The following is a 26,430-nucleotide window of genomic DNA, read 5'->3' as shown; positions in this document are numbered from 1 at the left end:
TCCTTTACACGGATCAGTCGTCCTGGTCCCTTTGCAGAAAAACAGCCCCAAAGCATGATGTTTCCACCCCCATGCTTCATGGTAGGTATGGTGTTCTTTGGATGCAACTCAGCATTCTTTGTCCTCCAAACACGACGAGTTGAGTTTTTACCAAAAAGTTCCATTTTGGTTTCATCTGACCATATGACATTCTCCCAATTCTCTTCTGGATCATCCAAATGCACTCTAGCAAACTTCAGATGGGCCTGGACATGTACTGGCTTAAGCAGGGGGACACGTCTGGCACTGCAGGATTTGAGTCCCTGGCGGCGTAGTGTGTTACTGATGGTAGGCTTTGTTACTTTGGTCCCAGCTCTCTGCAGGTCATTCACTAGGTCCCCTCGTGTGGTTCTGGGATTTTTGCTCACCGTTCTTGTGATCATTTTGACCCCACCTGGTGAGATCTTGCGTGGAGCCCCAGATCGAGGGAGATTATCAGTGGTCTTGTATGTCTTCCATTTCCTAATAATTGCTCCCACAGTTGATTTCTTCAAACCAAGCTGCTTACCTATTGCAGATTCAGTCTTCCCAGCCTGGTGCAGGTCTACAATTTTGTTTCTGGTGTCCTTTGACAGCTCTTTGGTCTTGGCCATAGTGGAGTTTGGAGTGTGACTGTTTGAGGTTGTGGACAGGTGTCTTTTATACTGATAACAAGTTCAAACAGGTGCCATTAATACAGGTAACAAGTGGAGGACAGAGGAGCCTCTTAAAGAAGAAGTTACAGGTCTGTGAGAGCCATAAATCTTGCTTGTTTGTAGGTGACCATATACTTATTTTCCACCATAATTTGCAAATAAATTCATAAAAAATCCTACAATGTGATTTTCTGGATTTATTTTTCTCAATTTGTCTGTCATAGTTGACGTGTACCTATGATGAAAATTACAGGCCTCTCTCATCTTTTTAAGTGGGAGAACTTGCACAATTGGTGGCTGACTAAATACTTTTTTTCCTCACTGTACTTGCGTACTATTGTTTGTACAGATAAATGTGGTACCTTCAGCCATTTTGAAATTGCTCCCAAGGATGAACCAGACTTGTGGAGGTCTACCATTTTTTTTCCTGAGGTCTTGGCTGATTCTTTTCGATTTTCCCATGATGTCAAGCAAAGAGGCACTGAATTTGAAGGTAGGCCTTGAAATACATCCACAGGTACACCTCCAATTGACTCAAATTATGTCTATTAGCCTATCAGAAGCTTCTAAAGCCATGACATAATTTTCTGGAATTTTCCAAGCTGTTTAAAGGCACAGTCAATTTAGTGTATGTAAACTTCTGACCCACTGGAATTGTGATACAGTGAATTATAAGTGAAATAATCTGTCTGTAAACAATTGTTGGGAAAATTACTTGTGTCATGCACAAAGTAACCGACTTGCCAAAACTATAGTTTGTTAACAAGACATTTGTGGAGTGGTTGAAAAACGAGTTTTCATGATTCCAACCTAAGTGTATGTAAACTTCCGACTTCAACTGTATATATTGTCAAAGTCGTGTCAATTCAAATCTGGTATTAGGAACAAAAGAGGTCAACACGACTTCTAAGATATACTAGTTATTTTAATTAATGCAAAAACCTTCAATGGTAAATATGATGTTTCGTATATACGGGCTCTCTGAGATACCTCGCAGGGCACCCCAGAGAACTAACCCATTGTTCTGGGTTCTTGCTCAAATACTCTGACAGAGGGAGTTTCCCACCTCTCTGCTGACCAATTAGAGTAGAGACTTGAGCGTGGTTTAGACTTACTCAGTCAATCCGTTGATGCATCTCTGTTACCAGGCATATGTCCATATCATAACAACCTGTCATAGTGAGAAGAGCCAGCTCCCTTAGACACCATTCCTACGTCCAAGGAAGGCTCACAGATCACAAAGAACCAGTATAGTCTAGCATTTGGAGACACAAATCCTTATCTCACTTTACCCCCTAAAACAGCTCTTCACATCAATCACAGCTTGCCAGGTGTCACAGCCTACATTAGCCCAGTCAAGAATGCATTCTTTCTAAGTTAGTCATCCCATCAATCCAATTATTTAGAAAATAGAACCTAACAATCCCTCTTTTGACACCCTCTAGGGTGTCACTCATCAAAATACAATACAAACAAAAATAATCACACTTTTATTAATAGGCCATAATGATACTAAAAAAATTAAAACCCTCAGTCCATCTACACCCAACTTGCAAATTGTTACCAGTCATCAAAAAACTTCAAACCATCACATAAGGAAAGACAAACATTCACATGGTTAACTTGATTAATAAAGCATAAAACACAGGATTAATAGAACACAAAACATATGACTATTAAAACATAAAACACAAACAGAGAAGTATATTTTGGCCCCCTTTAGACACCCTCTAGTGTCACTCCACCAAGCCTGGTAGGTCATATCCTCCATTCCTAGGTTGGAGTCCAGGATTGGGCCGTATCTCACCATCTGTTGGGAAATCACCTTCTCCATCTCCTTTCTCACCAAACCTCAGACACAGGAAATAAGACAACATCCACAAAGAACAAGTATACCCACAGAAGCTATAACTTCACCCAGAATAGTTACAACAATAGTTTTCCATTTACCAAATATGTTATCAAACCAACCGTTTATGGAGCTATCAATACCAGAGTTCTCAGCCAGTTCATTCACCAGCGTAGTTACTCCCCTGAATCTCTTTTGTCCCGGACCCGTCCGGTGCTATATTGTTTGAGGATGAAAATACAGCACATAGATCCAAACAGAACACAAACTCCGCCCCGCTCAGCCAAAAGCATATCTAAAGCTATTCTATTCTGCCATGTCATTAAGCTAGTTGCCGCTGTCTGCTCAGCTAATCCCTTTATTGCATCACGAGTGTGGTTTATAAATCTTTGCTGGTTATAGTAAATATAATTTATCCAATCTACGTTTTTTAAATTGTTGACCACCAGAAAATACTTGATTCAAACCCAGCTACGATCTGATTCCTAGCTTTGAATTGTTCTGGAACCCCTCGAGGTACTCCTATCCCATCAAAGGATCCTTTCATCAAAGGATCCCGGGAGGAGGTCCTACTTTCTACGTGACAACTCACCAGTCTCTGACACGTTTGATTATTTGCATATGTAGGTGAATTCACAATCAGTTATCACCACACAACCATCAGATGTCAGCACGGGCCTGGTTTTGGTTCCTAAAATCCTCTGGCTGCAACAAAGAGGAGAGATTAGTCATGTTCTCTTTTAGTTGTGACATTCTCTGTGTAGGAGCAGGTGCTAAGATGCCCTACTCTGTATCCTATCTTACTAGTCTTAGAAAAACAAATAGAATCCCCTGAGACTTCAAACGTAGGCAACCTAGGTCGGAATGACTTTGTTATCGGGGGATACAGATAGTTCAAGTTACTACAAGACTCTTTCACCACATTCCCAGCTGCATGGAGGATAAATCTGTTTTTGCGTACTTCAGACTTTCAGACAGTACCTACCCTTCTATGGGTCGCACTGCCATTTCTGGTAATTCCCTACTTTCACAATACTACACCTGTCCCTAAACTGTGTATGGAGATTTATATATCCCCCACTCGGTATGAGCAACTACATAATCCCAGGATGTACATGGTGTCATACATATGGTGATGTCCTCCCCTAAAGTCCCTAGTGCTTCCCCTTTCCCTACGTCTAGCTGTCTCCTATGCCTTCGTAGACTGTGCTCAGGTATTATTTTATCAACTTGTTTTAGGTTAACTACTACTTTTGGCTGATCAGAAGGGTTTGAGTGTGTTAGGAATATGGCCCCCACAATCAGACAGCTACCTACCATCAGGAGACCTGTGAATCCCCACCCTCGCCCTGAGAACATGTCAGACGCCAACCCATTGCTTCACCCAACTCACACAGGGATGATCAGACAGGGTAAGGGAATCTTCGTTAAGGAGCCAACCCCCGAGCCCTAGTGGTGATCGGTTCTTTCTCTTAACTCTGTGTTTGTTCATCAGGTGTAACTGGGTTTACCTTTTTGCAGTGTGTGACATGCACCCAGGTGGATCTAATAGGACTTGATAGGGCCCTTCCCAACAGGCCTGCTTCCAGTTTTTCTTCTTTTAGGGACTGGATCCACACCCAGTCTCCTGGTGAGATAGAGTGGGTCACCTTCTCCTTTAGTTCACCTGTGGGGCACAAAACCTCTGACATACAGGTGTGGTTAATAAACTATCTTCACACATACATGTTGAGCTCTCAATTTCTATTGTTGTGTTTTTTCTTTTTAAGTATTTTTTTATTTAATCCTATCATTATTATTTAATCCTATCACTCCCCCTTTTTGACACATGATTTGCCCATGTGTCAATATTACCACCTTTCTAAACCATCCCTTAGGTAATTTATCATCCAATTGCCATGCCTTACATTTTTGAGATTGTCTATTGATTCTTTATTGCTCCTCCCACTTCCTTTTTCTTTTATGGCAGCTAAATTCGACTTTCATCCAGTTCAGAATCAATTAGTAATCCAATCATCAATCTCTTATCTTGTAAAAACACTCATGTTTACTTCAAACTCTGTTCTACCCAGGCTCTCCCAGGCTTGACCTGAAGACTAATTGTTGGACATGACAAGTATATTCTTAGGTCACCTAAGTCTTCTGTCTAGCAACAAAGAATAAAAATCTCTATGTTCATGATTAACCCAGTTATATCTAATAGCCCACCAAAAAACCTCATCATCTTTAAATCACGACCAATGTCATATCCCTCGTTACTCTCTACCATTTGGATAACATCCCTGATGTATGTATGCCTCCTTAGAGTTCCAAATTACTTTACCATGGGCTGCCATTGCCTTCCCATAGATAAGATCACTTAATTTACCCGTATGCAGTACATAATGGAGTACCCAAGCTTTACAGCAGTTTATCATTACCAAAAAGCTCATCATTTATTTTTTGCTTTAACGGTTTTGGCGCTTCAAATATAGCAGTTTTCCTGGATGAGTTTAACATTCGCCCCTCCTGTGTTATAGTGTGTCCTAGGTAAATCACCTCGCTTTGCCAAAGTTGAAGTTTCTTTTTGCTCACTTTGTGTCCCTGTTCTGCCAGGAAGGTTAACAATTTGATTGTATCCCTCTTACATCCCTCCTGAGTGGGATTAGCCAATAGAATATCATCTACATAAACTAACATTTGCTTCCTTCCCTAGGTTCAAACTTTCCCAAATTCCTAGTTATAGCCTGGACAAAGATTGTAAGACTTTCCGAGTAGCCTTGAGGCATCCTAGCGTGAGTCCATTTCCTTCCCTGAAAAGTAAAGCCAAACCACCCCTGACTATCCGGATGAACTTGGATACTAAAGAAAGCATTAGCTAAATCTATCACTGTAAAATAGGAGTTCTCTGGTTTCAATTGGTTCAGCAATGTATGTGGATCTGGTACACATGGAACTCTGGGAATCATATTTCTATTAACCCCCTGCAAGTCCATTACCATCCTCCAGTCGGCGCTAGGTGCCGCCTTTTTAACAGGAAATACTGGAGAGTTGCATTGTGCCTCATCTCCAGGAATGATCACCCCTCCCTTAAGTAAATGCTGAAATGTAGGTGTTATCCCTTTTATTGCTTCTGGTTTCATAGTATATTGCTTTTGGTATGGTCTATTATCGGATCGAGGAATCACTTGTACTGGAGCTACCCCCTTAATTAGTCCTACATCTGCTGTCCTTGTGACCATAATTTGAACGGAATTGCTGCTAACTGGGCTGGGTTTTTGCTCTCCAATTTAACTGTATTCTATATCTCCCAGTGGAGTGGCCATACAGATCCCCATTTGGTGTATTCTGCCAGTCAGTAATGTTTTCCCCCTGTTTTATCCATTTACCTAGTGATAACCATTCCTCTGATTACTGCAGCTTATTCCATTAATTTAGGTTCAAATATCCCCCAACAAACCGTTCCATCCTACAGCATAGTAAACACCACCCATGATCTGTTGAAAATCCCCTAAATTCAACATAACAACCCTTTATAAACATCATGCTGGGTGTGTTTTTTTATTTATTTGAAAAACCCAATTGAAAAATAACAATCAGAGATAGTTAGGCTCAATGTAATTTGGTAGCTCCTTCTTTTGACCTAAATACTGCCTAACTGAGATGAGCTAATCTCTTTCTCCTGGTTAGTACACACAAAACATGATTGTCACACCCTGGCTCTGGGACTCTATATGTTGAGCCAGGGTGTGTTCATTCTATGTGTTCTGTTTCTATGTTGGGAGTTCTAGTTTGTTTATTTCTATGTTGGCCTGAGTGACTCCCAATCAGAGGCAACGAGTGTCAGCTGTGGCTGGTTGTCTCTGATTGGGAGCCATATTTAAACTGTCTGTTTTCCCTTTGTGTTTGTGGGTTCTTGTTCCAGTTGGTTGTGTTTGTACCGTGGACTTCACGAGTCGTTTGTTGTTTTGTTGGTTGTCCGTATTTATCACTAAAGATAAATAAACATGTTCGTTCATCACGCTGCGCCTTGGTCTACTTCCTATGATGAACGTGACAATGATAGATATATCCCCAGTCTTAACCCATCAATAATTGTTTGTATCAATCTAATTGCTCATAACTAATCCATAAAACCACTCAAAATTCCTTGAGTATACAATGATTATTTAATTGATTACCCTAACTCTGCTACATGTGATCTCATCTCAAATGATCCATTATCAATTATTTGTTCAACCCCCTAGGAAATTCTGTCTCCCCTTCTATTGTTCCTGTCCCCCCTGTTTTACCAATCCAGGACCCACCACAGGCTGGCGCTATTTCTCCAGCACAACAGCCAATGCATACTTGCATCCTAACCAAAATAAATTATCGTTCTAAAATTGTCCAACTATTTTGTATTTTCCCGCTAACCCATTTCAGTTCGCTATTCAATTTCTTTAACTGTTCTCTCTGATTAGGCCCTAATTAATAAAACAAATACTTGCTATCGTTTATCAGCATACGCTTAATGACATTCCTACCATCTGAACTATGTCCTGTCTCTTACATCTCCTCCCCCTCTCCTGCTCCTTACTGCATTATGGGGGAGGCGCGGGAAATGTCCCTACAATCTTCCTTCTTAGGAAATAATGTCATTCGTACTTGTAACATATTTTCATAGACCTATCTTATGCAACTTTTAATACACATAAAAACTCTCTCTCTCCACCCATTCCCTATTGAATAAGTGAGTTTTTTCTATTTAACCCCAAAACACGCTACAAATAGTCCATTCAACATTACCAAACCAACTACTCCATCGTACCCATTCGATCAACACATCAGCAGTGGAATTTACACTCATAAATGCAGATTGTTACTCCATGCCTTGAAATGATAAATAGATCTCCACCAATAGCATATTACTGATTTCTCATTTTACCCTCTGACACAAAATGAAGTTCCCTCACTGTACTACGTTTGCTCTACCATTATAATTAGTTCAATTGAACCCTCCATCTGCTTTGTACTATATTATACATTACGTCTAAAACAACATTACTTATGGTCAGTTTATTCCAATCACATTATCCAACAACGCCACAATCTTAAACTCATATGGGGCGGCAGGCAGTTTAGTGACCAATAGCGCCGCGCCAACAACCGAGAGGTCACCGGTTACAATCCCCGAGCCGACCAGGCGAAAAATCTGCCGATGTGCCCTCGAGCAAGGCACTCAACCCCAATTGCTCCCATAAATCGCTCTAGACAAGAGCGTCTGCCAAATTACCAAAAATGCAAATGTAAACATTCTCTACTTTCTCACCCATGACGCACGTCTGCGCTCGGGTGAGCAAGTTCAGAACATTCTCTCGTCAGAAACCCACATGCACCTCTCAAATAATCACCCCGTGGTGTTCCCAGCCAACTTCCAGTCTTTCATGGCTCCAAAAGCCACACTTTCGCTCTCTCCAGCCCCTCCCCTCGCAACTCTACTTTTTGAGGAGCTGTGAGGAGCTGTTTCTCGTTTTAGCGCGTTTCCAATATTCTGCCGTTATTAAAAGTACTTTAGTCTATTTATTTAAATCAAATAATTCCCACCTAATTAGTTAAAGTCGGTGCATATCTATATCTCAACGATAAACCGAATTATTTCGGTCTAATTGTTTAACCAGTATTTTGCACGGTCAAACATCAAACGTTAAATCAAATAATAAACCAAATAGCCCAAACCAAGCACCTAAAACCAGTATTATGCTATGTCAAACATCAAACATCAAATCAAATAATAAACCGAATTGCTTCGACACAACTATTCAAAAGCAGTATTCTGCTATGTCAAACACCAAACAGCACAGTTCAAACATATCAGCTCAACCGTTTCAGTTCAGTCACACAATTCATCACTTTAGCTTTATGTTCCCAATTGTTTTTAACGGGTTATATGGTTTAAGCAACCACAAACCCAACAGTTATCCCCAAATTATACAGTTTGGACAGCCACAGATGTCTTAATATACAGGTTTATTATTTTTAATAACCCCTATTCACTATTTTATTTCGTCTGTGATCATTCGCGCACTCATGCATACAACAACACCCAGTGTCCCCCTGACTCTAACCGTATCTAGCCTTCTGATACGTGTCAGTAGCGTAACACTATCTAAAATTTAAGTGGCCATTATGATCCTAGCCATATCTCAGTGGATATGTGCCACAACGTTACACTTTGATAAATTAATCCCTGTATCTCACAGTTCCACCATTTGTGGTCCAGAGACTTCAGTATCTTCCTTGATCCTAGCCATATCTCTCTGGATATGTGTCAAAGAAACAATACTCAACAAAAATTTTGGCGCTCCTCTGATCCTAGCCATATCTCGATGGATATGTGTCAGTAGCCAACGCCCTTAGCCAATAATTCCCTGTGTCCACAGTTCTCACCCCTGGTGATCCTAGCCTGGGGACTTCAGTATTTTCTCAGAACCTAGCCATATCTCTCTGGATATGTGTCAAAGAAACAATACTCAACTAAAATTTTGGCGCTCCTCTGATCCTAGCCATATCTCGATGGATATGTGTCAGTAGCCAACGCCCTTAGCCAATAATTCCCTGTATCTCCGAACCTTAGCCGTATCCTCGCAGTTACGGACCTTGCCGGTAGATGTCAGCATTGTCTCCTGAACCTAGCCGTATCCATAGTTACGGACCTTGCCGGTAGATCAATACTCTCTGGTACCATGGTTTAACATCACATTTATCACAGGTTTGCATGTCACAATATTGTGCTTATCTACTCCTAATAGTTTCATAATTTAGTTCACTTACATCAGACAGGTGTTTCACAAAATTAATTTGAATAAAGCCAATGTGCAGATCTTTTGTTATTTAACAATAGGTATCTGCTTACCTTCTTTAAGTTTGTCCGGACTTTTTGTGAAACAGAGTCCAATGAAAGAGATGACCAATGGGCCGGACATTACAGCGAAGTCCCTTCTACCAGATCGCGTCGGAGTGTCACCAATTGTCAAAGTCGCGTCAATTCAAATCTGGTATTAGGAACAAAAGAGGTCAACACGACTTCTAAGATATACCAGTTATTTTAATTAATGCAAAAACCTTCAATGGTAAATATGATGTTTCGTATATACGGGCTCTCTGAGATACCTCGCAGGGCACCCCAGAGAACTAACCCATTGTTCTGGGTTCTTGCTCAAATACTCTGACAGAGGGAGTTTCCCACCTCTCTGCTGACCAATTAGAGTAGAGACTTGAGCGTGGTTTAGACTTACTCAGTCAATCCGTTGATGCATCTCTGTTACCAGGCATATGTCCATATCATAACAACCTGTCATAGTGAGAAGAGCCAGCTCCCTTAGACACCATTCCTACGTCCAAGGAAGGCTCACAGATCACAAAGAACCAGTATAGTCTAGCATTTGGAGACACAAATCCTTATCTCACTTTACCCCCTAAAACAGCTCTTCACATCAATCACAGCTTGCCAGGTGTCACAGCCTACATTAGCCCAGTCAAGAATGCATTCTTTCTAAGTTAGTCATCCCATCAATCCAATTATTTAGAAAATAGAACCTAACAAAATATATATATATATATATATATATATATATATATATATATATATATATATATATATATATATATATATATTACGCACACACAAACAGAACATTACCCTCTTCTCTTTTCTACTCTGTGATGAATGGGTTCATTCATATTGTTACTTGTGCGCATGCGCTAGAGCATGAGGGCAGTTGGGAACATTGCTTCTTAGCATTCAGTCACATGTCATTTGTTACTTGGCATTTATGTTATTAAATGTGGTAACACATTGAAAAGAACCTACGGATAAAAGTATCTTATACTTAAATATAACCAAGGTCATTACATGGTGTCAGAAGTAGACTTTCTGTAGCCGACCATCAAATCTAACGACGAGGACAACGAAATGCCCAAGTTCAACCCGCCAAAGCATTTCAAGTTTGAAAGCCCCGCAGAATGGCCGGAGTGGAGACAGAGATTCCGCCGTTTCAGGACTGCTACAAAACTGGACAAAGATGATCGAGTCGTCCAGGTCAGTTCGCTAATCTACGCGCTGGGCAATAAGGCATAGAAAATACTCTGCTCATTTCAATTAGCTCAAGAGGATAAAACAAACTTTGATATAGTGTTGGAAAAGTTTGACGACTACTTCATTCTACAACGGAATCTCATTCACGAGCGGGCATGTTTTTACCAACGCAGCCAAAGAGAGAGAGAAAAGGCAGAAATGTACATCAGAGCTCTTTATGAGAGCTGAGAACTGTGATTTTGTTCCTAAAAGGGCCGAACATATCCGAGACCGTTTAGTAGTGGGCATCACAGTCAAAGAACTCTCTCAAAAGTTGCAGACATTGACATTAGCACAGGCTATTCAACAAGTGTGGCAGTCTGAGGATGTTGTTAGGCAGATTAGCTTGCAGACGGGGGAACCGCAGTACGGGCTAATACAGTATGTAGATAGCAGCAGTTCCGCTAGGACGAGAGAGGGCTATGGGGAGAAAAAGGATACGAGTCAAGGAAATGGCGGCGCTAAAACAAGCCGCAATGCAAGGAACTGTGAAAGATGTGGTAAAGCAGGCATGCTAACGAGGAAAGATGCCCAGCATTCAAAAGCACTTGCAACAAGTGTAATAAGAAAGGACATTGGGAACGTGTGTGTAAAAGTAAACCACAATCAGTGAGGGAGATGGATAGATCAAATCAAATTTCTGGGCGCAGTTAGCAAGGAGGCTAGCGATTAAATACTGGACTGTACTGCTCAACATAGGGGACTCCCCTACAAGCTTTAAAATAGACACAGGCGCAGACGCAAGCATTATTAGTGAAGAGAACAAGGGACAACAGCACCGTTTTCTTGTGTACGTGATACCAGGAGGGGGTGTCAACAATCTGCTTAGCCGTGTAACTGCTGCAGATATGGGCCTGGTTAAGCGCATAAACGAGGTCAGTGATGTTTTTGTGTCCTACGGGTAGCTAAAAACTGAACCAGTGAAAATAGTCCTATAAGAGGATGCCCAGCCATACGCAGTACATGCAGCCAGGCGAGTACCGCTGCCGCTAATGGCTAAAGTGAAAATGGAGCTACATCACATGGAAAACGAGGACATAGCGGTAAAAGTAACAGAGCCGACAGAATGGTGTGCAGCTATGGTGCCAGTGCTAAAGCCAAATGGTAACGTCCGAATTTGTGTCGATCTATAACCACTGAACAAAGTAGTGAAAAGGGAAAAGTACATTCCTCCCACGATGGAGGAAATTGTGTCGAAACTGTCAGGAGCCAAAGTGTTCACCTCGCTAGATGCAGCTAGTGGGTTCTACCAAATCCCTCTACTACTTTCATCACCCCTTTTGGGAGATACCGCTTCAAACGTCTCCCGTTCCGGATAACCAGTGCCCCTGAGATTTTTCAGGAAAATGATGGAAACTCTGCAAGGGCTCAAGGGTGTGGCTATATACATGGACGGTGTACTGATCTATGCCAACTCTGAGCAGGAACATGGCAAGCGCCTGGTAAACGTGCTCAACGTCATTGAAGCAACAGGCCTCAAGCTCAACAAGGACAAGTGTAAGTTCAAACAAAGCCCGCTTCGCTTCCTGGGGCACATCATTGATGCAAACGTTGTCAGGCCAGATCCGGAAAAGGTCATGGGATAAGCAACTTCCCCAACCCCAGAACGTCAGCGAGCTGAAGCATTTCCTCGGGATGGTACAGTATCTAAGGAAATACATTCCGGAGCTATCCACTGTGGGGCAGCCACTCTACAAGCTCCTCAAAACAAAGGTAGAGTGGGACTGAGGACACACACAGGAGGCAGTATTTCAGAGACTTAAACACTCACTAACCACTGCTCCAGTGTTAACTCATTATGATTCCAGGAACCCAACAGCAGTGTCAGCTAATGCCAGCACTGCTGGATCTTTGAAATTGTTGAAAAACAAACAAACTGCTGTGAATGGGTCAGAGATGGTAGGAGATAGTGATAGTGAGGAAAGTGAAGCAAGTATGGAACATAGTGGTACAAATAAAGGAGGGAGTAAGAAAGAGAAAAAGAAAGCGGGAGAGAAAGGGAGTAGGGGTATGAAGGGGAGCGAGAGGTCTACGGAGGTAGAGAGGAGGCAGAAAAGGAAGTTTGAGGAGAGCAACCTAGCTTCCAACGCTAGCGGATATTTGGAGGTAGAAAGTGCAGAGGAAGGGCAAGATAAGACACGAGAGGAACATGGAGGTGAGGAGGAGCATAAAGTGATTATAAAGTTTAGGGAGGAAGGGGGAGTTGGGGCGATGAGTCCGATAAGGTTGACGGCTGTGATAAGAGTTGATTGGGGAAGTTGTTAATGCTAAAGTGTTAAGAGATGGGAGATTGTTGGTGTGCTGTAAGGACATGGCGCAGAGGGAAAAAGCTATCGGAGTGAAGCAAATAGGGAAGTGTAAGGTGGAGTCGAGCAGCTGGACTGATCAAGCAGGGAAGCAGTGGAGTAAAGGGGTGATAACAGGAGTGCCTGTGAGTGTTAGCACTAAAGAGGTAAGGGAAATTTGAGAGGAGGCGTTCTAGTGAATGTACACAGATTGCAAGCAACAAGGGGTGGTGATAGGGTAGATAGCACGTCTATTCTGTTACATTTTAAGGACCGGGTACTGCCAAATAAGGTAACAATAGCATATATTAGTTATTATGTGAGGGCTTATGTACCGAAGCCTTTAAGATGTTATAAATGCCAGAGGTTTGGGCATGTGGCAACAGTCTGTAAAGAGAAAAAGAGGTGTGCCAGGTGTGGAGGAGAGCATGAGTATGGGAAGTGTGGAGATGGTGTACAACCAAAGTGCTGCAACTGTGGGGGTGCTCATTGTGTGGCATATAGTTGGTGTGAGGCTATGAAGAAGGCAGTGGAGGTGCAACAAGTGAGAGCGGAGAGAAGGGTGTCATATGCTGAGGCAGTGAGGGTGGTCCAGGAGAGAAGGGTGTCATATGCTGAGGCAGCAAGGGTGGTCCAGGTCCAGGGAGATACAGGTTCAAGGGAGAGATGGGTAGGAGCATCTAGAACGGGGATTGTGGGGCAGGTGGGCAGCGATATGGTATACATAGAAAAGAGAAAGCTGGTGACGTTCATAGCAGGAGATATCAATAGCACTGATAAAGTAGAGTCTAAAACGGAGAGGATTAAACTAATAGTGAAAGCTGCTGGGAGACATTTGAGTATGACAGGGTTGACAGGGGAAGAGGTTCGAGATTACCTCAATCAGCCGATGGTGGAGTCATGTATTACTGGATCTTAGTTATGGTGGTAGTACTACAATGGAATGCTCGAAGCCTGTTGGCTAATGGGCAGGAATTCAAGCAGTTCATTGTTGATATGATAGCTAAGCCTGATGTGATTTGTGTGCAGGAAACATGGCTCAAACCAAATGTGGAGTTTATCATACAGGGATATGTAGTGGTTCGTAGGGACAGAGATATAGGGGGGGGATGATAGGCAAAGGTATTGAACAGGAGTATGTGGTGTTGGAGGTGTGGATGAGAGGAGGAGTGCTAGTGGTAGTGAATTACTATAATCCGTGTCAGATATTGGAAATGGAAGTGCTGGAGAGGGTGGAGGGCCAGGAAAGAAGTAAGGTAATGTGGTATGGGGATTTTAACGCCCACAATACGCTTTGGTGGGGGACGGATGGATGGAAATGGCCAAGTGATGGACATGTGATAGAACATAAAGATCTGGTGTGCCTGAATGATGGCGGAGGGACCAGGTTTGATGTAGCCACAGGGAAAGAGTCTGCCTTGGACTTCACTCTGGTATCTAGTGCGATGGCAGGAATATGTGAGTGGGAGATATGGGAGGAGTCGACAGTAGGGAGTGATCATTACCCCATTGTATGTACAGTAGGCCGGAGGGAGGAGGATGTGTTAGTGGATGGAGAAGGCAGGTGGGTGTTTGGAAGGGCAAAGTGGGATCAGTTTCAGGAGCTGAGTGAGCAGGTGGTGGCTCGGGTGGATATGAGAGGGGATGTAGATAGTATGAATAACTGGGTGAGAACAGCGTTAGTGGGGGCAGCTACTGAGGCTATACCTAAGAGTTCAGGGAGGAGGAGGAGGAAAGCAGTCCCATGGTGGACGGAGGAATGTGGGGCAATGGTGAGGATTAGGAACAGGGCATTTAGAGTACTGAAAAGGATGCATAACTTCCAACATCTGATTCAGTATAAGCAGGCCCAGGCCATGGTGAGGAGAACTATCCGTCAGGCAAAGAGGTCATGTTGGCATCGTTTCTGTGACACCATTGGAAGGGCGACACCTGTGGGAGAAGTGTGGGGGATGATTAAGAGGATGAGTGGGATCAGAAGGGAGTGGGATTATCCAGTGTTGACGAGTGGGGAGGATGTGGCAGTAACGGATGAGGAAAAAGCAGAGATGATGGCCAAAGCATTTGTCCAAGTGCATAGCTCCGCAAATCTGTCAGAGGAGGGGCAGATGGGGAGAGAGAACACGAGAGAGGAGCATCCTGGAGTGCTAGAAAGGAGGGATGATGTAAATGAGCGTTGAGTGCACCATTTACCAGGGCAGAGGTGAAAAGAGCAATAGGTAAGGGTGGGTTAACTTCACCTGGGAAAGATGAGGTGTGCTATGTTATGTTGGCCCATCTTAGTGATGAGGCACTGGATAAGGTATTGGTGTTGTACAACAGAGTGTGGAAGGAGGGGTAACTACCAGGCAGTTGGAAGGAGGCAGTAGTGGTACCAATCTGGAAGCCCGGGAAGGATCCAACGAAGCCAACAAGCTATCGGCCAATAGCTTTAACATCACATGAATGTAAGATTATGAAACTTATGATTACGGAGAGGCTAATTTACTTCCTGGAGAGCAGAGGGCTAGTAACACCATATCAGAGTGGGTTCAGGAAGGGTAGGGGAACTATGGATCCAGTGCTCTGCTTAGAAGCAGAGGTCAGGAAGGCTCAGGTGAACAAGGAAACTGTTGTAGCTGTCGTTTTTGATGTGGAGAAGGCGTATGATATGATGTGGAAGGAGCGGTTGTTAATCAAGCTTGATATTATGGGGGTAGGAGGAAGAATGTACAACTGGATAAAGGACTTCCTGTTTGGAAGGTCTATCCAGGTGAGGGTGGGGAAGTCTTTATCAGGCAGCTACTTGGTGGATAATGGTACACCGCAGGGGAGCGTGATTAGTCCTCTGTTGTTCTCAATCATGATCAATGATGTTTACTCTCAGGTACAGCCGGATATAGGGAGGTCGTTATTTGCAGATGATGGTGACTTATGGAAAAGGGGAAGAAATGTGCCATACATAGTCAGGAAGGTACAGGAAGCAATTGATGAGGTAGAGCGGTGGACATTCATGTGGGGATTCAGGTTCTCTGTAGAGAAAACTCAAACAGTGTTCTTTACCAGGAGGAAGGTGGGAGATGAGGTATGCTTGAGGTTATATGGGAGAAACTTGGAGAGGGTGGGGGCCTTCAGGTTCCTTGGGGTATACTTTGATACTAGACTGACCTGGGCAGAACACATTGAGAGAGTGGTGGGAAAGTGTAAGAAGGTGCTAAATGTGATGCGCTGTCTGACAGGGAAGGAGAGGGGGGCTGGGCGTTCCTCATTAAAGACCATGTGTGTTGCATTGATCCGATCTGTAATAGACTATGGAAGTATAGCATATGGTTCGGCAGACCGGACCTCACTGGAAAGGCTAGATGTCATACAGGGGCAAGGACTCAGAATATGTAGTGGGGCGTTTTGGACGTCCCCAGTGGCTGCATTACAGGTGGAGATGGGGGATATGCCACTGCAGATTAGGAGACAGCAGCTGGCAATGAATTATTGGGTCAACCTACAAGGACATGGGGTGTCTCATCCTGCGAAAGGGATTTTACAGGCATGCTGGGAACATGAGCGAAGACCGGACACAAGCTTTGGGTGGATGGGTAATACCCAGGCGAAGGAGATGGGACTGTATGGAACAGAGTTTAGTTCAACCGTAGTTATTCCTGTAAATCCACCATGGCTACTCCCGCCTCCAGTAGTTGATCTAGAAGTGTTGGAGAGACTACAGAAAGATAGGGAGGGGATTGATCCAGCTGGTTTCTTTAAGAGACATCTGGAAACTGTGTATCAGGATTTTGTGGCCATTTACACAGATGGTTCAAAAAGGACAGGACGTACTGGGTCAGCATTTGTAGTGTAGTAGTGTGGGGTGGAAGTCAGGAAACGTATTACAGATCATCTGGCTGTATATACGGTGGAGCTGATGGCCATACTGTTGGCCTTGCAGTGGGTGGAGGAAGTTAAGCCAGACAGAATAGTTATTTGCTCTGACTCAAGTGCAGTGAGTGTTAATGAGTCTCCAGTCCTTTAGCTCATGTAGCAGACAAGACCTGCTTTATGAGGTGCTACAAACCCATGGCAGGATTAAACATATGGGTATTCAGATAAGATTTACTTGGGTTCCAGCCCATGTGGGGGTGGAGGGGAACGAGGCAGTAGATGAACAGGCTAAACAAGCACTTAGTAGTGGGGATGTTGATGTTGAAGTGTCAATGAGCAAGGCAGAGGCAAAAAGACTGATATATACAGTGATGGTGCAGAGATGGCAGGAGCAGTGGAATATAAATAATAAGGGAAGGCATTTATTTCAGGTACAGACGAAAGTCGGGGAGGGGAGGACGGCAGGAAGGGACAGAAGAGAGGAGGCTATTTTTACAAGATTAAGGGTGGGACACAGCCAGTTGAATAAAACATTAAACGTGATAGGAAAGCATCCATCAGGAAAGTGTGATTATTCTCAGGAAATAGAGACTGTGGAGCATGTATTGCTACAGTGTGGGCAGTATAAGAGGAAAAGAGAGAGGATGAGATTTAGTATGAGGGAGAAGGGGATACAGTAAATTAGTTTAAAGAGTATATTGAGCAGAATGTCATTAGATATAGTCTCAAATATTTTGTTATATTTTTTAAGAGAAACGGGGTTGGCAGGTAGGATTTAGTTTCTCCCTGTCTCTGGCCCACATTCCAGTACGGTAGGTGGCGGTAATGCACCATAATGTTGGATGCCAACCGCCAATAAACCCCACTGAAGAAGAAGAAGATTACCGGAGTCTACGCAGACCGGAGCGCCATTGCCAATCAGAGCTACAGTAGGCCTTTACGCAAATAATTAATTTTGTCACATGGGCCTGCAATCATTCACTTTGAACTGGACTGTGTGTTGTTTACAGGCAGTAGCCACAGCGCGACTTTAGATCATTAGAAAGTATTCACCAAAAGCCACATGAATGGATTTCTGTAAACATGTAAATACCACGGGAGTCCTCTTACATTTGGGACTTTACAGTCCTATTGATCAAACAACCGTGAAAAGGTAGGCTCTCTCTCCCTCAGTTATGCACATCAACAACAAGATCAAAATCTAACTAGGGAACATTAGATAAACCTTCTCAAACGTTTTCATCAATAAGGCACAATAGGCAGTGCTGTATCATGAATACAGTCATAGGTAAATGGCGTTGTTCGGCCCCACGTGATAGCCCGGGAAAACAACATTCAAATAACAATGAATTACATTTTTCCATTGAAACGTTATTTAGATAAGTAAATTCATACAATTTTATCATTCCACCAGAAAATATGGCCCGGACAAAAATGTGGTTGTTAGTTCTTTTGGTCCTGTCCCTACAGACCCGACCTAGTCGTTAATTATTTTTGCCTAGTTGCTATGCAAAAGGACTGGTCGTCTGTTCTAAACAAAATTGTTGCTATGCAGGCTGAATAATAATAAATAAAAATAATATGCCATTTAGCAGACGCTTTTATCCAAAGCGACTTACAGTCATGCGTGCATACATTTTTTTTTTGTGTATGGGTGGTCCCGGGGATCGAACCCACTACCTTGGCGTTACAAGCGCCGTGCTCTACCAGCTGAGCTACAGAGGACCACATAACGTTCTTGTCACTTGCTAACTAGCTAGCCAACTTCAGCTAACTCAGTCACATCAAACATTGAACATGGAATGACTGGCTGCATTTTGGTTTGTTGAGCTTTTTTTTCTATTGGCATTTACTTGGATATGTCCATGAAGAAAAAGTTGTCTTCTTCTTCTTCTATGATATCATGGCGGTCCGCAAACAGTCGTTTAAGTGAATGCCGCCAGGTTCTGTGCTGGAATGTACGATCAATCATGATCTGCCCAATTCTGTACTAACATGGAAATCAAATAAAAATTAAATAAATCCCTACTAACTTCTACCACACCCTCCCCCAAAAAACCCTCACCAATCCCCCTAATCCATTCAACTTTATATCATGCTGAAACACTCCACCCTTAGGATTGTTCAGCATGTCAACAACCATTTCAACAGTAACATCTGTCACCCCCAATATCTCTTTTGCCGTCTCCACAATAACCTTCAACCTGGCATTTCTGCTTTCCACAACCCGAGTCGTATTGATGACCTTACCAATAAAAGCTATGAAGTCAACTTTATTCATTATCAAAGTGTCCTATGACACCGCACATTCATGAGCGCAACATTTCTGAACAGGCCTCGAAACCATGCCAGGACCAGCAGAAACACCAGTACAGGAGCTTTTACATTTTAGTAATTTAGCAGACGCTCTTATCCAGAGGGACTTACAGTTAGTGAGTGCATACATTATTTTAATTGTTCATACTGGCCCCCCGTGGGAATCGAACCCACAACCCTGGCATTGCAAACGCCATGCTCTACCAACTGAGCTACATCAGCCATGGAAGCTCCATAATTATACACTGTAGTTCCACCAATTTGTCTTACAGCCTCTGCATACGATACATCATGACTAATTATACATCTCTGAGGCTCTCTAGCCTCTCTCTGCACCTGGCATCCACCAAATGCTGCACTATGTTCCTCCCCACAATTACAACACTTAACCTTCACATTGCTCCCACATTCACGTAATCATTTACATTTACATTTACGTCATTTAGCAGACGCTCTTATCCAGAGCGACTTACAAATAGGTGCATTCACCTTATAGCCAGTGGGATAACCACTTTACAATGTTTTTTTTTTTTTTTTGGGGGGGGGGGGGGTTGGAGTAAAGGGGGGGGTAGAAGGATTACTTTATCCTATCCCAGTTATTCCTTAAAGATGTGGGGTTTCAAATGTCTCCGGAAGGTGGTGAGTGACTCCGCTGTCCTGGCGTCGTGAGGGAGCTTGTTCCACCATTGGGGTGCCAGAGCAGCGAACAGTTTTGACTGGGCTGAGCGGGAACTATGCTTCCGCAGAGGTAGGGGAGCCAGCAGGCCAGAGGTGGATGAACGCAGTGCCCTCGTTTGGGTGTAGGGACTGATCAGAGCCTGAAGGTACAGAGGTGCCGTTCCCCTCACAGCTCCATAGGCAAGCACCATGGTCTTGTAGCAGATGCGAGCTTCAACTGGAAGCCAGTGGAGTGTGCGGAGGAGCGGGGTGACGTGAGAGAACTTGGGAAGGTTTAACACCAGACGGGCTGCGGCATTCTGGATGAGTTGTAGGGGTTTAATGGCACAGGCAGGGAGCCCGGCCAACAGCGAGTTGCAGTAATCCAGACGGGAGATGACAAGTGCCTGGATTAGGACCTGTGCCGCTTCCTGTGTAAGGCAGGGTCGTACTCTCCAAATGTTGTAGAGCATGAACCTACAGGATCGGGTCACCGCCTTGATGTTAGCGGAGAACGACAGGGTGTTGTCCAGGGTCACGCCAAGGCTCTTCGAACTCTGGGAGGAGGACACAACGGAGTTGTCAACCGTGATGGCGAGATCATGGAACGGGCAGTCCTTCCCCGGGAGGAAGAGCAGCTCCGTCTTGCCGAGGTTCAGCTTGAGGTGGTGATCCGTCATCCATACTGATATGTCTGCCAGACATGCAGAGATGCGATTCGCCACCTGGTTATCAGAAGGGGGAAAGGAGAAGATTAGTTGTGTGTCATCAGCGTAGCAATGATAGGAGAGGCCATGTGAGGATATGACAGAGCCAAGTGAGTTGGTGTATAGCGAGAATAGGAGAGGGCCTAGAACTGAGCCCTGGGGGACACCAGTGGTGAGAGCACGTGGTGCGGAGACAGCTTCTTGCCACGCCACTTGGTAGGAGCGACCGGTCAGGTAGGACGCAATCCAAGAGTGAGCCGCGCCGGAGATGCCCAGCTCGGAGAGGGTGGAGAGGAGGATCTGATGGTTCACAGTATCAAAGGCAGCAGACAGGTCTAGAAGGACAAGAGCAGAGGAGAGAGAGTTAGCTTTAGCAGTGCGGAGAGCCTCTGTGACACAGAGAAGAGCAGTCTCAGTTGAATGACCAGTCTTGAAACCTGACTGGTTTGGATCAAGAAGGTCATTCTGAGAGAGATAGCAAGAGAGTTGGCTAAAGACGGCACGCTCAATAGTTTTGGAGAGAAAAGAAAGAAGGGATACTGGTCTGTAGTTGTTGACATCGGAGGGATCGAGTGTTGGTTTTTTGAGAAGGGGGTGCAACTCTCGCTCTCTTGAAGACGGAAGGGACATAGCCAGCGGTCAAGGATGAGTTGATCAGCGAGGTGAGGTAAGGGAGAAGGTCACCGGAGATGGTCTGGAGAAGAGAGGAGGGGATAGGGTCAAGCGGGCAGGTTGTTGGGCGGCCTGCCATCACAAGTCGCAAGATTTTATCTGGAGAGAGAGGGGAGAAAGAAGTCAAAGCATAGGGTAGGGCAGTGTGAGCAGGACCAGCAGTGTCATTTGACTTAACAAACGAGGATCGGATGTCGTCAACCTTCTTTTCAAAATGGTTGACGAAGTCATCCACAGAGAGGGAGGAGGGGGGGGGGGGCAAAGAGCTTCCTAGGGTTAGAGGCGGATGCTTGGAATTTAGAGTGGTAGAAAGTGGCCTTAGCAGCAGAAACAGATGAAGAAAATGTAGAGAGGAGGGAGTGAAAAGATGCCAGGTCTGCAGGGAGTCTAGTTTTCTTCCATTTCCGCTCAGCTGCCCGGAGCTCTGTTCTGTGAGCTCGCAATGAGTCATCAAGCCACGGAGCTGGAGGGGGAGGACCGAGCCGGCCGGGAGGATAGGGGACATAGAGAGTCAAAGGATGCAGAAAGGGAGGAGAGGAGGGTTGAGGAGGCAGAATCAGGAGATTGGAGGGAGAAGGATTGAGCAGAGGGAAGAGATGATAGGATGGAAGAGGAGAGAGTAGCGGGAGAGAGAGAGCGAAGGTTGCGACGGCGCATTACCATCTGTGTAGGGGCAGAGTGAGTCGTGTTGGAGGAGAGGGAGAGAGAAAAGGATACAAAGTAGTGGTCGGAGACTTGGAGGGGAGTTGCAGTGAGATTAGTAGAAGAACAGCATCTAGTAAAGATGATGTCAAGCGTATTGCCTGCCTTGTGAGTAGGGGGGGACGGTGAGAGGGTGAGGTCAAAAGAGGAGAGGAGTGGAAAGAAGGAGGCAGAGAGAAATGAGTCAAATGTAGACGTAGGGAGGTTGAAATCCCCCAGAACTGTGAGGGGTGAGCCATCCTCAAGAAAGGAACTTATCAAGGCGTCAAGCTCATTGATGAACTCTCCAAGGGAACCTGGAGGGCGATAGATGACAAGGATATTAAGCTTAAATGGGCTAGTGACTGTGACAGCATGGAATTCAAATGAGGAGATAGACAGATGGGTCAGGGGAAAAATTGAGAATGTCCACTTAGGAGAGATGAGGATTCCTGTGCCACCACCCCGCTGACCAGATGCTCTCGGGGTATGCGAGAACACATGGTCAGACGAGGAGAGAGCAGCAGGAGTAGCAGTGTTTTCAGTGGTAATCCATGTTTCCGTCAGCGCCAAGAAGTCGAGGGACTGGAGGGTAGCATAGGCTGGGATGAAGTCTGCCTTGTTGGCAGCAGAACGGCAGTTCCAGAGGCTGCCTGAGACCTGGAACTCCACGTGGGTCGTGCGTGCAGGGACCACCAGGTTAGAGAGGCAGCAGCCACGCGGTGTGAGGCCTTTGTGTAGCCTGTGCGGAGAGGAGAGAACAGGGATAGGCAGAGGCATAGTTGACAGGCTGCAGCAGATGGCTACAATAATGCAGAGGAGATCGGAATAAAATGAACTAAACATCTGGGAAAGGAGAGAGCGGGGCCTCCCTCACCACAACTCCCAAATATAACTCTCCCAACTTCCACCTCAGAAACTATAATTGTTGTAAACTACAGCGGTTCAATGTTTTCTAGGAATAGACTAACCTAGTTTATTCAGCTAGCTAACTAGGTGCAGTATTATTCCGTGAAAAACGTCCGGGCACCTCGTCATAAGACGCCACAGCCAGCTAGCATGCCGGTCTCCAGCAGCAGGGTTTTGCGCCAATACTCAGCCACAACAGCCACCAGTGTATCAACACACAAGCAGATCGTTCGTGTCCGTGTCTAACGTTGTGGGTTAGTCCCGACAGCTTGAGCGAGTCCGTCGTCAACTTATTCAGCCAGTTAGTTAGCTAGAATAGTTAGCATACTAGCTAGCCATTGCTTTCAGACAAAGAAGAACCCCTCCTTTCACGGCACGAACACACAGAGAGAGCCAAACTAACGTTAACTAGTCACCCATGTCCCGAATTCCTTGAGCGACTCGGGCTATCAATATGTAAAAAACAAAACACAAGTGTAGGTTATGACTTACCCCTTGTTAGCTAGCCAAGTGCAAAGCTAGCCACTGAATTGACTCAGCCAGTTCGCGTCTGTTCGCTCGGTCGTTCCAGCTATTGTTTACAAGTAGCTATCCAGGTTGCAACAAGCTTGCTAATTTTCAAGCACAGTAGCCACTTGCTACCTAACGTTAACGGTTCAGACAATGAGGTTAGAAAACAGCTGAATGGTAGGCAGTTATTGTATGTAATTATTGTAGGCAGCCAGCTGGCGTAATTACAGGCACTCTCAGGCGTGAAACAACTATACCGTTGCTAATAGCTACTCGCCAGCTAGTCCAGGTGGCGAGTTAGCTAGCTAGCTAGCTTCGTGCTACACCCGGCACTGCCGAATACAAAACTAACCTACAATAATTACATACAACAACTACCTACAACAACCCACGATACCTACCTACAATACCTAACTACAATCTAAATACATAGTTTAAGCCTTACTCGACAAAGCCCAAGCTATGTATAAAGCCAAACTTACCCGACGACCTCCTCCCAGCTCCATATGTTCAGCAAGTAAAGCATAGCCTTCATTGCAATGGTGAATCATGGCACATCTTTTCCTTCCTTTACATTGAACAGCTACATGTCCCATTCTTTGGCATTTAAAACACCGCAATGGGGATGGGACAAATTCTCTGACATTGAAACTAAGGAATCCTATTTGTACTTTTCCAAGCAAAACCTTCTCAAACCTCAGCAGCACTGATAGGCTTTCACTTCTTTTACCCTCTTTCCTACTGATTAACCTTTTGGCCTCAATCTCTCTTACATTTTAGCAGACGCTCTTATCCAGAGCAACTAGAGTTAAGTGCCTTGCTCAAGGGCACATCGACAGATTTTTCACCTAGTCGGCTCGGGGATTAGAACCAGCGACCTTTCGGTTACTGGCACAACGCTCTTAACCACTAAGCTACCTCCCTTCACATTTTCTTATTTTCTTCTTGGGACCCCAGTGATGACTCCCCTCAATCTAGCATAAGCACCAGGGACATGGCTTTTAATCTTCTTCCAATTAAGCTTTTCCATTTTCAGAATCTTCTCTTGCTGAGCCTGGCTGCCACAAAATAGTAACAATCTACCATTTCCAATGAAAAGAGCTAATTTGACTTCACCTACCTCTTTCTCTATTGCATTAGTTAGTCGGATAGGGTGTAAATGAGGCACTGTGGTCTCATGAAACACCATCACCACTTTCCACTCCATCACATTATTACTATTGCTTCCTACCTTGGCCCTCTTAATGCCTTCTTTACTAGACACTCCACTGCTTTCTGTATCATGATCTCTCTTCTTCCATTGTCTTTCCACTACCGACCATTCCGGTCCTTGACCCTCATCCTCCCGCTCCATACCATCAGAACTGACACCCATGTTGTTCGCATTCAAGCACAGCTATTGCTTCACCAACTTTTTCTCAATTTCCTCCATTTCATCCGCACTACTCGTCGCCATTTCCGACTCTCCCCTCTACCTTTGTCTGACATTGACAGTCTGCGCACTAGGCTGTTATTGTTAAGGAAGCCCATCTTGTCTAGTCTGGGCACAGTTAACTCTATGTATGGTACTACAGAGATCGAAATTCAAAAGTGAAACATTGTTTCGAGGTCGGACAGGCAGACAGCGATGCTTATATTTACCCCAGCTGTATCAAACTAAATACTAGGCTGGAAGCAATGGGAAATAATGTTCTAGTTGAGATAAATACACTAGATGATTCGGAGAGCAACATGAACATGATATTCTTATGGAGGAGCAGTGATCATTTTCAGATGGAACTGTTAGCAGGCATAGGTGTGTCTTTGACGGCCAATACAGCACGGCTTGGAACGCGTCTCGTCTAATCAGCATCCAGGATCCAAACAACCAGTTTTATATTTAATGTTAGATAAGGCGTCAAATAAAATTATTGGCACCGTTGTGTAAGGGAGACTCGCATACACACCTTCAATTGTTTATGGGTCCCGCTGCCTCGATACTTCAGCTGAAAAATGCTGATTCTCTCTAGCTAAGTCCCAAGGTAAACAAAAAGGACATGCTTCACATTTAGTAAAAGGTCCGAGCAAAGCCCCCCCAATATGATTTTTTTTCTAATCTCATGCTGTTTTACACATTTTGCCATGAGGCTGAGAGAAAATGTTGCTGTTTTAGAGCTCAGGGATTCTTGAAAGACAGGCAATCTCAACTTTTTCCCAAAAAATATTTGTCTTAATTTGATCTAATTTCAAAATGTACATTTTGATAGACCAAAGTATCAGCTATCACACCATGTGAAGAAACATCCTCCTATTTTTTTTCCCTCCAAACTTTTTTTGGGTTTGTTTTATAGTACTATTAAATGCTCCAGGGCAAATTTCATTAGCATTTTGTTATGTTTTTTTCCCTTATATATTTAGAACATAAAACAACATGTATAAAGCAACATTATCCCTTAGGTCTACCACAGCAAATACTTCAATTGTTTAAGCACATGTTGCAGAACAGTGATTCAAATATTTTTTCAGAATATTGACCAAAAAATAATGACGCCATCTGTGACGGAGTTGGCAAGCCACTGACGGAGTTGACAACAGATACTCAAAACAGACACATTTTTGCCTCTAAAAATAAAAGTTCAATAAAAACATGGAATATGGAAAATGATTCATTTGAAAATCGGCAATAATAACAACCATTCTATCATATCTTTTAGCACTCTGGCGGAGTTGACTGTCACGATCGTCGGAAGGAGCGGACCAATACGCAGCGCGTGGAGTGAACATGATGACTTTATTAACTTAAAGCAACCACGAAGAAAACAACAAATGACGATCCGTGAAGTTCTATACTGAATACTACTAACAGCAACAAAGAAACAATAACCCACAACACAAAGTGAACTCACACAGTATAAATATGGCTCCCAATCAGAGATAACGAGCCGACAGCTGACACTCGTTACCTCCGATTGGGAGTCATACGACTAATCAAGAACAATTAACCAAACATAGAAAATGCACAACCAGAAATCCCCAACATAGAAATACACCCAAACAATGAAACTAAACAACCCTGGCTCAAATATCAAGGTCCGTGGAGCCAGAGTGTCACATTACCCCCTAAAGGTGCGACCTCCGGGCGCACCAGCATACAGTCTCGGGGAGGGTCTGGGTGGGCGTCTGTCCCTGGTGGCGGCTCTGGCCCAGGTCGTGGTCCCCACCCCACCTTAGTCACTATCCGCTT

Source organism: Coregonus clupeaformis, chromosome 20 (genome assembly GCF_020615455.1).
Source record: "Coregonus clupeaformis isolate EN_2021a chromosome 20, ASM2061545v1, whole genome shotgun sequence".
In the NCBI taxonomy this organism is placed as follows: Eukaryota; Metazoa; Chordata; class Actinopteri; order Salmoniformes; family Salmonidae; genus Coregonus; species Coregonus clupeaformis.
This window is presented reverse-complemented; position numbering follows the sequence as displayed.